This window comes from Pectinophora gossypiella, chromosome 19 (genome assembly GCF_024362695.1).
Source record: "Pectinophora gossypiella chromosome 19, ilPecGoss1.1, whole genome shotgun sequence".
Taxonomy (NCBI): Eukaryota; Metazoa; Arthropoda; class Insecta; order Lepidoptera; family Gelechiidae; genus Pectinophora; species Pectinophora gossypiella.
Window position 1 is genome coordinate 6,420,318 of NC_065422.1, and position 16,513 is coordinate 6,436,830.

General features: G+C 36.4%; 1 protein-coding gene across 1 annotated transcript in view; it reads left to right on the top strand.

Moving 5' to 3' along the window:
• Window positions 1-3,064: 3,064 nt before the first annotated feature.
• LOC126375513 (ras association domain-containing protein 10) overlaps window positions 3,065-16,513 on the top strand; it is a 146,117-nt gene continuing 132,668 nt past the window's right edge. Inside the window, exon 1 of the mRNA XM_050022478.1 lies at window positions 3,065-3,281. The gene's annotated coding sequence lies outside the window, so the exon portion shown is untranslated. The remainder of the gene's footprint in view (window positions 3,282-16,513) is intronic.

A 16,513-nucleotide genomic window follows, 5' to 3' on the forward strand; every position in this document is an offset into this window, starting at 1 on the left:
TAGTAACCGGGACCAACGGTTTAACGTGCCTTCCGAAGCACGGATCATCTAGTTTGTTTATAGGACATCGTAATGTCCTATAAACAAACTAGGGATCACAAAGTGATTTTCGTGATGTGTCCCCGCCGAGGTTTGAACCTGGGACCTCCGGATCGTGAGCTCGACGCTCAAACTACTGGACCACGGCCGTTAGTATTACTCCTTATTCTTTGCCTTAACACGTTCACTGTGTAACTGAAAATTAGGTATCAACCCCTCACGTGCAATGTAATTTTTCGCTAAACACATTGGAATTTAAGTACATAGAGACACTATGGCAAGAAAAAACATAACACACAAAAAAAAAACACAACATAACCATCTGGAAAGCCTCAAGTCGGATTTGCCCATTTTCCCTAGTGCCCCACATATGGGACATGCACGTATGAGTTTAAAATTTATTGCTTCATATGTGGTTCATACACAGCCTCATTAAAACAGCCTCCGTGGTCTAGTGGTTAGAGCGTTAGGCTCACGAACTGGAGGTCCGGGTTCGATTCCCGATGGCTCCCCATCGGGAATCACTTTGTGAGGCTGTCCTTTGTTTGGTAATGACCTTTCAGGCTTGAATCACCTGATTGTCCGCAAAAGTAAGATGATTCCGTGCTTCGGAGGGCACGTTAAGCCGTTGGTCCCGGCTATTAGCCGTAACACCTCCACCAACCCGCAGTAGAGCAGCGTGGTGGAGTATGCTCCATACCCCCCCCCCCCCCCCCGGTTGATTGAGGGGAGGCCTGTGCCCAGCAGTGGGACGTATATAGGTTGTTAATAATGTGGTTTAATATACAGTGAACGTGGTAAGTACTAACACAATATTTTAAAATGTTATGTTTATTACATGATAAATGGCTCCAAATATTTAAGGGCGCGGTAATGATAGGACTCTCAAAAGATAAAGTTCTCCAGATTATAGTGTTATCTTTATCTTTTGTTATAACAAGGGGTAAGTTTTATCTTAATTTTGTCTCTTGATATTATGTTTTACGAGGCGTTTATAATTTCGTAGCGTTTGTGTATTCAAATAATTTTGTAAATTTAGTTAGGTTAGGTTAGGTTATTTTTAGTTAGTTAATTTTATTTTTTTATTACCTATTTTTATGCACTACAAGAGAAATTTCAAAGGACTACATGTTGAGGTCTGGTCTTGCAATTAAACGCCCAACTTGAGTAGAATAGATTTATTGTCAATGCGTATGGTGCTTGTTACACAGAGTGAAAGAGATAGAATAAAAAAATACCCACTAAAAAAATAATATTTGGGTAGGTGTTGCCAACACAGGCTATTTAAATCTTTCTTTCTTTCTTCTAAGATAAGATACGATAAATGTACTTTAATGAGCACAAGGTACAGAAAATCGAAAAAAAAATAGAAATGCACAATAGGCGGCCTTATGGCTGATGCAGCAATTTCTTCCAGGCAACCGTAGCAAGTTAGTGCAGTATAAAAATAAAGGAAAACAACCTACTACTACTACCTACATGATATGGGTAAATCTTTGAACACCGTCGGTCTATACTATTAACGTGAACACAAAAATAATCAAGAATCTTTGGACTTTTTACAAATATCTGGTTAGAATTTACGTAAATTGGAGACATACATAAGTTCTAACTGTACATATGCAAAAAGACAAAATATTCTAGGATATTTTTGCGTTAACGGTAATGATTTGACATCCACTGTTCAAAGGACTACCCAAATACATAATTGATAATAGTACTAACGCTATGAGACCAAAATGGTTGTCTATAGTCGAGTAGCTGTAGGTTTGATGTTTGCTATTGTTTTTACCTCAAGCAGACAGGTGTGCGTGCGGTACTATACTGTGTTGCCAGAGGTGAGAAAATCTGTCAAATTTTGTATAAACTTTGTTTCAAATAAAAAAAACTTACAGACAAACGCAATAACAAAGGGCGATGTTGTAACTTAATAGTGGAATATTTTGGAATAATTTCCAGGAAATACTAGAGCAACACGGTATTGGCTTTTGGTTCAAATGTTTAAATAAGAGGCATTTTTAAATGTTAATTTAATAAGTTATACATAGATATTATAATACTTTTCATTTAGGACAGGCGAATTGAGGATAAGTTACTGACAAGAGAATGGATTTTACATAACATAAGCTCACGACCATATCCCAATCGGGATACTGAGTGCGGTCACGAGCATAATATACACTTTGGTACCATGTCACATTAACTTGTTTGACAAATTGAACTGCAAGTCTCACTAAATGTCAAATATTTTAGTGCGACAGAGTCCTAAACTGGGTACATTATATTGTTCATGGCTGTACTCACAACTCACCGAGCTTCACTAGGTGATGACCGTAAAAAACTTCTAGATAAATACTTATATACTTTTATAACAACATAAACATAAATAGCCTATATACGTCCCACTGCTGGGCACAGGCCTAATCTCAATCAACCGGAGAGGGTATGGAGTATACTCCACCACGCTGCTCCACTGCGGGTTGGTGGAGGTGTTTTTACGGCTAATAGCCGGGACCAACGGCTTAACGTGCCCTCCGAAGCACGGAATACTTTTTATAATCTGTTACAAACATTATATCACATGTAATCTTCCTATAGGCGTAAGTTAGAAAATAAACGACAAAACAGATATAAATCCATTGAGAAGACGCCATTATACACGAAGCCTAATTTAGAATTCAAATAAAGAACAATATTTCATATCGTTATTATAAATATTTGATCATAATACCATTATTATATTTAGTATAATAAAGACATTAAGTTATAAATATTCATACATGGTCGCGATCTACAAAAAATGGACATAATAAAAATAAATTTGTATATCACCACACCGCTAATTAATTGTTTATCCCTGAGATGTCTAATATTAGTGCAATATTTATTTTACAACTGGTATTCGGTGTAAATAATTGCATCATTTCATAAACTTTGTCGAAGCATAGTAAATGTTACCAAAGCAGGTTTTGAGGCGAAACGTTGGCCACACCGCGTTGACGCGCCAGTCTCTATACAGCCTGCGCAAGAGTCGATCGCGCGCCTCTTCCTCCGACCAATCACGTGAGCGTTCGATTTTCGAAAAATTTAAAAAGTTTGTGTAACTTTTTAAAGTGTTTCGTTGGGTTGTTTTTGAACTGTGTCAGTGTTGTGTATTTGAGTGAACTATTTTGGAGTATCAATAGTGTTGTTACATTTTGGATTTTTTCTCTGAGTTGAACGCCAAACGTTTTGGATTTTCGGTGAGTAATTATAGTTTGATCTTTTGATTAAGGTGGTTTTAATTTGGGCGTGTTATTGTTAGTCACGAGTTTGTTATGATGTGTTTACATTGAGAGGTTTTGGTTTGTTGCGATTTTACGTTTGATGTAAATATACATTAGGCATGGTATACTATTTGGAAGTATGTCGAATAAAGTTTTATAAAAAAAAATAATTAGGTATGTGATAGTTGAGTACGTTTCTATATTTAGAATCATTTTTAGTTTATGTTAATAACATCATTGGCGATCTAAAATATTACAACATTGTATGTATTTTCCTCTAGCAGACATCCTAACATTAATAATATATCTAGTATAAATATATCTGGTGATATAATAAATAAAAAGTAATTATAATTACCTACCTTCGGAACCTTCAAAGTAATTTTAAATTCCAACTAGACTCACACGTTGTGGCGCATTATTCGACCGTATTTCTCTATGTTTATGTAGTAACTGTCTATCTTTACAATCTATGACTCACAAACATCCATTTTCAGCACACAAAGCCATAATTTCATTGTTTGTGTGTATCAGCGACGTGTCATGACTGGATAGGTATTTGACCACAATTTTTAATTTTTTATTAATTTTAACACATTATAACGGGTTCTTACCGCGTTTAAAGCAGGGATATGAGACTCTTTTTATTAATTTTGTTTACAAAACACAAAAATTTAAATTATGTAAATATACAATAATAAATATAAATAAATAAATGTTTTTTTTTAATTAAGTAGGTATATTTTTATAAAGAAAAGCGGAAGGCAAGATGGAAACCACTGCCCTATTTTCTCTGAAAAAGTAGCATGGAAAATACTACACCGACTAGAGCGTGGCTCTAAAAATTAATTATGATGATTTTTTTATAAATTATTAAAGTTTCAAGAATGACAATAGAGATTATGTTTAAAGGAAGAAGTATTCAAGCTGCTTACTTCCTTATTCTGCAAAGAGCTAAATTATGATGTGTATTTTTAATTCCAGAGAGAAACTATTGCTCTATTTTTTCCTAAAAAGTAGCATGGAGCTACACCGACAAGAGCGTGGCTCTTAAATTAGTGATGATGAGTTTTAATTTCGTCAGCAATCTCTTTTTGATTTTCAAAACTGAATTATGTAGATAATTTAAGTAAGATAAACTTCGCGATTTTTTTTATTTTCGCAATGTTTTTTACTTAGTTGCTCTGACATTTTGTCAACGACAACCACAGTGTTGTCATACGTCAGCGCCATAGAGATCAAACGTCTTCGTATCTGGTTGCAAAAGGTTGATACACGGTCACTCCGCTCACATGACTATGTCTGGAATTATGAGGCAGTGTGTAGTATGTCTACGCTTCATGCATAATAACACTGTTCTCATGTAAGTCGACTTAAATATACACCTAGTGTTGTAAGCGAACACTGCATAGATAACTCGGGTTAATGCTAAAGTACTGTGTCTATGGTTTGTGTGACCATTAGCTATAAGTGTTGCTATGGTCAAAATTGACTTAAGTTATAAGTAAGTATGACAGTCTTACAATGTATTAAAATAAATAAACTCACGCCCGTAATCACTAATGGGGTGGGCAGAGCCAGTAATCAAAGACAACTTGCAGCCACTGTTGATGCGATGTCGTAAGCTGGATATGATAAACCTTATGGTGATAAGGGATCAGCCTATCGCCCATAACATTAGTCCATCATGTTAGATGACACAATCCCTCTGTTTTTACAACATGCCCAGGAAGACAAGCAGCTGAACGTGTTCTATTTTATTTATTTGCTCCCAGTACAGCATAGAAGCAATTAAAATATATATCTTTATTTATCTAGAACCCAATTTTACATAACATAACATAAGCTCACGGCTATATCCTAATTGGAGTAGGCAGAGGTACATTAATCACAAGATGAACTAAGTACTCACACCTCATTGAGCTTTCTGTTAGACCAACGTGATAGGTGGTGAGCCGTATCGTCGTCTATAACGATCGAGCCAACTGTTAGTGAAAACTGCACTTGAGATAAATTAATCACTCATTTGAAGTCATAAGAAATAATAAGGGGGAAGATTACATTAATAATACATAATTATAATACCGTGGCCAATACATGGATCCAACTCCTTGCGTGTTCTCGAAAATTAAATTAAATCCCAAACGATCAATATTTAAATGAATATTTAATAAAAAATTTAATAAACGATATTTCAGTTTATTAATTTAAGTAAAAAAGCGTTATCTTTATAAAATCTGACTAAGTACTTATGCCTTTATTTACTTAATGTTTTTATGCGTCAGTATTTTACTTAATAAATATAATATTATTCAAAACATGTCCGTTAGACCTCATTACTTTAACGTAAGTAGTGGCCAAAAATATAACCATTTAATATTATTTCTTGTTTTTCTGAACCTTAAATTCGGAATTTTCGTTAAAGTAACAGTATATCGTAGCCTTAAAACAGTCATAAAAATATATAGGATTGATATGTCAGCTTATGCCAATCGCATTCATTTTTATCACTGTCATAATCGTTTGCAACTTGGCTAAGGCAGTGAGGTAGCGTTTATACACCCCGTTTTATTTCAATAATTAGATTTCTTTCCGGGTTAGATTTGGATTGGACTAGACTGGATTGAAACAAGCACGTCTATTGCGAGGTTTTGTTAACAAAAATCACACCAAAATGTGATTTTTCAAAAAGGAGCTTACGTGGTTTCCATTTTGTTGTATAAACGCTACCTCACTTCCTTAGCCAAGTTACAAACGATTATGACAGTCGACAGTGACAGTGATAAAAATGAATGCGATTGACATAAGCTGACATATCAGTCCTATATATTTTTATGTCTGTTAACAGTGTCGATTGCCATAATCATGTTTATACATTTTTTGAGGTTTACGCGGTTATTATCATGATTAAAACACATAATACCGTCTTCTTACCGCGTTACTCAGAGACATGAGACTCCCTCATAATCATGTTTGATTAAAATTATTATTACATTAATTTCTGAAAGGACCACTAAGTGTTAATAAAGAAGGAATCCATGTATAAAAAAGCCAACGAGGATGTAATTTATGGAGGTGACTCAGAATCGATTTAGGATCGCTTCTCAAAATCGTCCTAATTTGATTTGGTGAAGAGAACAACGCAAAATAAAAGATATCATGACTTCCAGGTAGGTCAGGTTAGTGGCTCCCAAAAGCTTAGCTTTTGTTTTGTAACTACTGACTATTTAAAAAAGAGTCCAAACTTATGCATCGGTTCTATCCTGTCGATTACGTATGCAGTTGTTATAAGCGACCTCACCTTGTGTCTCGTTGGGTTCGGGTCAACTGCATATATTTTGTTGTGGTGGAGCCACATGGAGTCTTAGTAAGATTTTTATCTTTTCTGTATCTTTCGTCCTGGTGTGAATCAAGTTAAGTATGTTGTGTGCAATAAACTATATTTGTATTGTATTGTACTTGTATTTTTTTTTTGTTTTATTTAAGGGCTTTTAACAAAGTTTTTTATGCCAGCCCCATCGATCAAAACTGACTAAAAGATATAAAAAAACATATTTAATTTTAGTTCATGCCCTCACCCACAACGGCCTAAGACGTGATGCTGTTGTGAATGAAAGCATATTTCAAATATGATTCTCTGCCCATAGCTCTTATAAAAGGCCTTCAATATGCCTATATAACTACTCTGACTCCTAACTTTTAGTTGTTTAAATAAAAACACCCTTTGTAAGGCATTCCGGGTACATTCATATAAGATATGGAACTTCTTAGTAAGATCTTATGGTATCTTCGTCACAAGGTGCGGTAGCATTTATAAAGATAGGTATAGGTACATAAGAGTCCCTTTTTCGAGCCGTGGCGCTGAGGTAGCACAGTTGGTAGAACGCTTGCCTCAAACTTTGAGGTCGCAGGTTCGAATCCAGCACAGGCCTAAAGCAATTTGTTTTTGAATTAATGTTTGGATCATAAATTATTATCACGTGCTCAGCGCTGAAGGAAATCATCGTGAGGAAACGCACATTCCCGAGAAATGCATTTTCGGAGGTATGTGACCTAACCTATACTAATTTTCCCTTCACGGGTTGGAAGGTCAGATAGGTAGTCGCTTCTGTAAAACACCGGACCTGTCAAATCTTCAGGTTAGGTAAGCGGGCCCTGTGAAAAACGGGATAATGCTAGGTGGATGACATAGATTAGTTCTTTTTCTAATTCAGCAGACAAGTGAAAGTAAGTACTTACAAATGTGTTGTGTGTGGTAATATACCATACGATTATACATAAATGCACGCCCAATTATACAAAAAAGGTTGGGCTTGAAGACAACTCCCGGCCACTCTTGATACGAAGGCATGAATGACATCTCAAGTATGATCATGTGGTCATTATAATATACAGGGTGTTAGTGACATCGTAACGAACACTTTGAGGGATGATTCAGGCCATGATTCTGAGTTAATATCAAGTGAAATTTTCCGTCGCAAAAATATGGACCTGAAAATAATTTAAAAAAAACACTAAAATTTTCATGAATTTTCCGACAGGAAATTCCACTTGATATCAACTCAGAATCATGGTCTGAATCATCCCCCTCAGTATTCGTTACGGTGTCACTAACACCCATACCTACTTATATGGCTATCTGTGTACTTGCACGGGGTGTTAGTGACATGGTAACGAATACTGAGAGGGATGATTCAGCTTATTATTCTGAGTTAATATCAAGTGTATTTTCCATTGCAAAAGTATAATAGAATTGAAAATATTTAATAAAAACTAAAAAAAAAAAACCATGAATTTTGCGACGGAAAATTCCACTTGATATTAACTCAGAATCATGGTCTGAATCATCCTCCTTAGTATTCGTTACGATGTCATTAACACCCTGTATATGAGCTTTAATAATAATGATTATTATATTGCACGTAATGTGCAAATGATATTACAGTTGTAATTTAACATAACAATGGTATTGGATTCACTCGGGATTGAGCAATTACGGTATTCGACAATCAATCAATCAATCAATCAATAATACTTTATTGCACAACGACATATACAAAGGACATAAACATACGAATAAAAACAAATTAAATTGACAATGGACTTTAAAAGAGAAATTTAATAGTAGGCAGTTTTGTACGAAGTCACGATTAGCGAATAGTACAATAATGTTATTGTTTGTAATTAGTTTTTGTATTTGCTTTGTGTAATCGTACTTATTTGCTATAGAGTCGCAATGCGTACGCATTACGGCTCATTTCTTATTGTACACATACATAAACTCACGCCTATTTCCCACCGTGGTAAGCAGAGACTATAGAATTCCATTTGCTTCGATCCTGACACACTTGTCTTGCTTCTCCACATTCATCAATCGCTTCATACACGCACGCCGGTTGAGAGTAGATCGTAATAAACCTTTTCTAAGGACATCTCCAATTTGGTCAATGTAAGTCCTTCTAGGTCTTTCTCTGCCAGCCCTACCACCAACTTTCGCTTTTATTTGTTATTGTAAGTATATCATGAAAGGAGTATTTTTTAATAATCCCATTGATAAAGACATTCCCTACTATTTTAATTGTACTTATACTAAATAATAACAAAAAGAAATTACTTATAGAAAAAAAAAATTGACATTTGTAAAAATAAAGGTATAATTGGTACATAGGCCATCTAGGACCGCACAGGACGAGTATTTTTAAATTATGGGGTCTTACTTCAAAAAAACGATGTCAAATTAAAACGTACATACATACATACATAAACTCACGCCCGTAGGGATAATGGGAAAAACGTACTAAATAATTAAAAAAATATATTATTAATGTGACTTATCTTTATCGCGTTGATGTCTTTTGTATGAAGATCAATATCAATTACTAAAACTTAACTTTTTATCACTATATTCATGACGTTACCGACCAAGTTCGAAATTGTCCAAAAATTAGGTTTAAGTACTTATTTTCTTTTTAAAGTTGCATATTTAATTTTCAAGTAAATAGGCTCTTTCCAAAAAGTTTTTATGTAGAAAGATAGACGCATACATCCTAAAAAGGTACCCAAACTTTAAAGTAGTTCTACTTACATAGTACGTTAACTTTAAAATAATTCAGGGACTGTCTATGCTATCTTGAGTGACGGCGGTGGGGGGTGTACGCGCCGGCGTGTGCGCGTGAGTGGCATACAAACACGCGCACCATTCAACACGCACTATGGCATCATTCACAAAAGACGCGAGAGCGGACGCCGTATTTATCTGGGGGTTTAAAATGGCCACATCGAAGCAATTCATCTAAGAAAGCAATATTGCAATTTGACATTTGTTTGCATTGCGCACTTACTTTTATATGTGCAAATGTCAAATTGCAACATTGCTTTCTTAGATGAATTGCTTCGATGTGGCCATTTTAACCCCCCTGTTCTTTTCATTTGCACCCGATTTAAACACTCTATCCCCATAGGCTATTTGACAACCTAGTCAAATGAGATACTTTTACGAAACATCAAAACGAAAATTTTCTATGGAATTTGTGTGGAAATACTGCCCTTCTACTTCTATCACTCTTTTGTCGTTACATGAGCCATGTCAGGGACTTTTGGCGGCTCAAAAGTTACCCTGACACCAGGGTTGATGGGGTTGGTAATCCACCTCACTCCGGGACCTCCGGATCGTGAGCCCAATGCTCAAACCACTGGACCACAGACGCCGTTACCACGGCCACTTATATGCTATTTTGAACGTTATTAAGTTAATTATGAAAATTCACAAGATTGTTGTGAACATCGTCGCGCGATTCCATACTAAACGGCAAGTTTGATTTTTCCGCTCTCGCGTATTCGCTGTGGCCATTCTCTAAGTATGAGTTACTATGGACTGAGCGGAAAAGGTACGGTACACACGTAAAGCGCATTTTTGTAGTTAGGAAACGTATTTTGTTACATACCTACATGGTTTGTTAAAAAAGCTACTTGGAATGTCTCGTACTGCTTATCATGGGCATGTTGTAAAAGAAATCTATGTCGTGTACAGGAATAGTTACGTCTGTAATTTGTATTTGATGAAGACAAAGGCTTACATCATAATTTTACAATTTGCAGTCACTTATGGCACTAATGCCTATAGGTGTATTGTATGAGCCCGCAGCACACACTTTGAATAGTTTTAAGACGGTAATTAAACAGAATCATTGTTGAAACGGTTATTATAATATTAGTGATTATCCTGAAGATATGGGAACTGATATTAGGCAGCCGAATTACTAAATTTTATAAAAGTATTATATGTTTTTTTTTTTTTAAAGAACGTCTAGGGCCTCGTTTCGAGGTTTTTCTTGCAGCGTCTTTTTCCCGGCTATACAGGTTGTCAAAAGCTGCAGTAGTTTTACGCGGACGAAACGTTCGTTATGTAAAAAACTATGTTATCTATTGAATAAAGATATTTTTGAATTTGACCCCGGACACTGCATTCAAAAAGCCTCGTTTTACACATACACTACACATTGACGTTATCGTGCACGTTTTCGCCGCCATACCATTGAGGACTAAAGTAACACCGAGGGGGCTGAGGTAAACCTAGCTTAGCCACTGGTGGGGAGCGGAGAGTTGCCGTTCTATACGTAATTATTCCTTATTCTGTGCTCGTAGTCACAAATAATAATAATAAACAATTTGTTTCAGGCTACGAAGGACCATACAATAAATACTTTAACTGATGTAGGTATAAACTTATATAAAAAAAACCAACATAAAAAGTATCTAAACAAACACTTAAGTATAATCATAATCTCATAATAATATAGCAGTGGTTAAGTCGTTATTTCTTTTTGAAATACCACAAATGTAATATATAATGCGACTTTTTTAAATATTCTAATTCACAATGCAATACATCAAGTTTTAAATCCAAATAAGCTCAGTTAAGACTCAGTAAAAAAAATATTCACTTCAAAAACGAAAACCGCGTTCTAACCGTCCCACCTACACGCAACCCTACCCATTCACACACCTCTAACTACCTATAAAAACTATATAATCCGTCCAGTATCACGGTATAACAATCGAGATCGCTTCATGGCGATAAGCCCGCCGGTAACGTATGGCCAGCGAACCGCGGCCGACCCACTGACCTCAGCCAAGCGGTACGGATTAGTACACTGGATTAAGTTTTATGAAGTTTTCGAGTTTTATTACGAGGATAAAGAAAAAAATTGCTTTAATTACCGGCCTCCGTGGTCCAGTACAATTGACCTATTCTGCTGCTCTCTGAGTGAATTCGCAAAAACCATCATGTTTGTGATATGTTATCAATGATATAATAATTTTGTTGTTGTAATAATGTTTAGTGTTTAAGATTGCTTCACTGTCGTATTAGGTGTATACCTGTAATGAGAGTTGTAAGATTGAATAAATAAATAAATAAAAGTAGTTGAGCGTTGTGCTCACGATTCGGAGGTCCCGGGTTCGAATCCCGGAGGGACAAATCACAGAAATCACTTTATGAGCCTGATTGTCCAAAAAGTAAGATAATCCGTGCTTCGGAACTATGTTTCTTGAAATGAAGTCTGTATCTATTCCCAAAAAGTACTTACTGGGTAGGTTTAAGGGCAGGTACGTTTAGTAAGTTACAACTTTTGGCCTTCAACAAGAAACAACTCGTTGAACTTTTTTTACATCATGTTCGATTGATAAACAACACGGTACATCAATGTTTATATTGGCTGACTGGCATGGAACATTGACGCTATAATAAGTATATAAGTAACACACATACACACACACACACACGTTTGTTTTCATATTTTCTTTATTGTTTACTTATAATACGATGTAGGTATACTTCAGGCTTTTGGTACCAATAAGTACTTATGGATATGGAGGAGTGTGACCTTCTGACACAGGTGTTTCACACTTACTAGGAGGTCACAACTGCAAATATTATTATATACCATCTCTGTTAAAGAAATATTTTTTTTTTTAAGTATTAAACTTACGCAGAAAATGAACCTTATTAATAAATTACCTATTCCTCTCAATGCGGGAACTTTCAAACACAAACACTAGCGTTGGCGTTGTACAGATACACGCGCATCTGTGTGTGTGTGTGTGACGCCTGACGCACTTACGATTGCAGACTAAAGTAAGCCCGGGGGGGGGGGGGGAGGGGGCTGCAAACCTACTCCTGGTGTGAGGGTTATAATTGAGCCGCCATAGGCCCTGGAATGACTCATGTAACGGTAAGTAATAACCGGGACCAACGGCTTAATGTGCCTTCCGAAGCACGGATCTTTTTACTTTTTGGACAATTAGGTGATCAGCCTGTAATGTCCTAACCAAACTAGGGATCACAAAGTGATTTTTGTGATTTGTCCCCACCGGGATTCGAACCCGGGACCTCCGGATCGTGAGCACAACGCTCAACCACTGGACCACGGAGGCGTTAATATAAACTATTTGTTCTTAATTATGCTATTTGCTCAATTTTGCCCTTTCCATTTTCCAATAGATCTTAATACAAACAGCGATGAAGCTTATGAGTAGGTTATAGTAACAGTGTTGCCAGCATCCAACGTTTGAATAGAAGGGCAGGGCGTGAGGTTTGCCAGCCTTGAGGCAGTCGTTATGTCTGTACTTTGAGAATAATTCTAGGCAAACACTGTGTGAATGAGTACTTAGCTTCGTTCTCTCGTGCTTCGTCCACACTGCGGCGTATTTTGTTCTGGGCATAATGGTTTGGGTATCAATTGTGAAATAGGTAGGTAGTGTTGTGTCGAGGGTCACCAGTTTGGCGGGGAGGGTGTGCTGCCGCCAAAGGATGTTTTCGGGGTACCAAACTGAGCACGGTACAGCTAGCCACAAGTTGGTATTGTGATTAGGGATCGACGATCCAACGGTGTTATGTTGGAAGTTGTATATATGCGTCTTGCTGTGTAAACTTCGATATCGCGTTTCACGACTGCTTCAAGACTGCATTATTGAATGTAGCGCCATCTGTTGCATGTGGGCGGAACTAGCTGGCCAATTAGTTGGGTCCGCCACAAAATAATGTAAAAATGTGACAAAATAAACATGAAGTAAGTGACGGGAACTGAATAAAAATATAGCTTGCGTTCAGGTTATCACATTGAAATCAAATCAAATGTAATTTTACATCATTGCACAATACTTAACAATAACATATTATGTAGACTTATTGCAGTATTACTCTAAAGCAATTTCGTCCAGACAACCACTGCCAGAAATCATACATAAATAAACTTAGACGCTCGATGGTGCAACGAAAACTAATAGAGTATTCGCAATATAAATAATCTTCCCGCTTATTTGCATACTCGTTTAAATTATGATACTTATCTAGACATTTTATTGAAAATGTTTCAGTACTTATAAAATTGTCTATAACAAGCATTCGAATGTAACAATTATGAAAAGTGAAAATCTAATTCCAGAGCTAGTTAGTTTGCCGTTGATGACGTCATCAGACGTAGTATTGACGTCAGACCATAGAGCTCGTATGAAGGCTCACTTTTGATATTTAACAATTTACAACTATTATAAAGGTACATAGCACGTGTAAGCTTGATCATGAATAAATAAGTATACTTCTTCAAATCTATTTGAATAATGATTTGCTCTGTATTACGAAATTAAACGGACGTCTCACTTACTTATCGGGACCAGGCAGGATGGGACACTTTCCTAGGACGGACTTACCCCAATAATCGAAGTCCACTCAAATGAGATCGCAGCCAGCAAGCTCTCAACTTCATAAACACACTATACCAAAAGATTCGTCGAAATTAACAATAATTGTTCAAAAATATACCCTCGGGGTAAATTGTTCGGCGGCTTTCATCGGCGTCGGCGCACGATGTTTATAATAGAGGTATGTCCGTTTGGGGTTGGGTAGCTGCGAAGGAATCGTGTCGGACAATACTGCCTACAGCTATCTTCACATATCGCTGTCTTATAGTAAAAACCACGCAAGCGCCGTTTTGAAGTATCACATTCTGTTTTTTTTTCTTCAACTTTTTTTATGTGACTTATTGTAGATTTGCCGCAGATGGCATTAACTACTTGGCCGGACAAATGGGGAGCGCTTAGGGCTCTCACCCGGTACAAAATTTAAGACTGCAGGCCTGAGGGTGCTCAGTTTTGCGCGAACCTCGGCTCAAGACGTCGTCTGAGAGGAAGAATATTTGAAAGAATTAATAGCAATAAGCACTGAATGAGGGAATTCGTCGACCTCGCCGGCGGGGTCGGTATCGGGGTTCTGAAGTATTTGGATTTTCTTCAACAAAACCCTATTCTCATATCAACCTGGGTAAAAATTGAGATCATTTTTTACCTGGAATGTAATTTTTCAAAAAGGTGTTTACAAGGATTTCATTATGGCAGCGATATGTAAGAAGCAAAAAAACGCTTGACGACACTGAGATGTTAGTCACGCATTGTCCGAACAGGGGTCATCATCTCGTTTACCACAAAAAAAAAAAAAATTCAAATTCAAAAATATTTATTTTTCAAAATTGGCTTACAAAGTTAGCGCTTTTTGAACGTCAAACAAAATTAAATTACATATTATGTAACTAGCTGTAAAACTACTACCACATCGGAATCTGTAACGCTGAGGGAAAGACGTGGCCAGAAAACCTCCCAGCACAGGGCCCTAGTCCTACTGTTTCATGTTTTCCTTTCTTTTCTTTTTTTTTTTTTTTAATCCAGTTTGTATTACATAATTTATACAGGGTCCGCTTACCTAACCTGAAGATTTGCCAGGTCCGGTTTTTTACAGAAGCGACTGTCTGTCTGACCTTCCAACCCGTGAACGGAAAACCAGCCCTATATGTACAGGTTAGGTCACATGCCTCCGAAAATGCATATCTCGGAATGTGGGTTTCCTCACGACGTTTTCCTTCATTGGTGAGCGCGTCATAATCATTTATGATTCAAACATGAATTCGAAAACATATTCGACAATCATTGGTATAGGCCTGTGATGGATTCACAGATAATAATATTATACTATAATATACATTATAATTGGGTAGTTTTCTAGGTCAGAGATAAATGATGAAATTCTAAATACTATAAAAAGACAGATCTAAGAGTGAGAAATCGTTTTCTTTTTCTACTTGACTTATTTGGGATTTTAAATAAAGAATAATGTAATAATAAATACGACACTTCGTCACGTTTTTCTATGACGTCACAGGTTGCTATTTCAAATAAATTCCATGGAATTTCGTTTTTTGACGTTTAGTAAAAAGTTACTGATTTAACTATTTCGAAACGAGCACATTATCATTACTCTACCCAAACAATAAAGGCTAAGCACAACACTAGTCAATATAACCTACAATTTCAACTTGTGGTTTACTAATTTTCAATTAGACCTAATTTCGTGAGAGGAAATATAAGAAAGGAAGGCAAACGCCAACTTTCACCGGCTCTAAGTGAAATATCAAACTTGAGCTGATTCACTGCGCCTACGCACATACTTAGTCGGGCCGTATTGCGCACTGAACATTATGGCGTCTTAGGCCATGTTAGAAAACGTCATAATGGACGTAGATTGAAGATACTTTAGCAGTTTTGATACCGACAGAATTCGGTACTTATTTTGAAATATTTAAAATTGTTTATTTGAGATAATAATAATCCATAATGAAATTCTTCACTATTCTTCTATAGTGATATACTGGCCTGCAGTCGCCTACTAATTTTATTTTGAGTTATATCCGTCATTTTCTTATCCGCCTAAAAGGAAAGGAAGGGACGCATGATTGACAGCTGTTAATTTTAAAATGAATGAGTGAATGAACGTACAACCCGCGCGAATCAAATAAGTACTTTATTTCTTTCTTTTTTTTAATTTTAGTTATTTATTATTATATTCAGAAGACACGACCTTAATTTCCTGTCTTACTTACCCCTGCCTTAATTTCCCTAAAAAAGGGAAATGCTACGTCGACAGTTTATTATAATACTTATGAGATTAAACGAACTTACCTGTAAGTGAAGTTCTATCTTAATTATACGAAGCTCCTTGTTCGAGAGGGGGACTCCCTCCCTTCAATTTTAATATCCCGCCCTAAAGTCTCCACAGGTGATGGAGTTGTCCATGAAACATGCTTTAAACATAATGACATTAGTTGACAGGTGCGTTCAGGAAGCGGGAAACTAAACTTTTTTTAGCTTTGGATATGAGC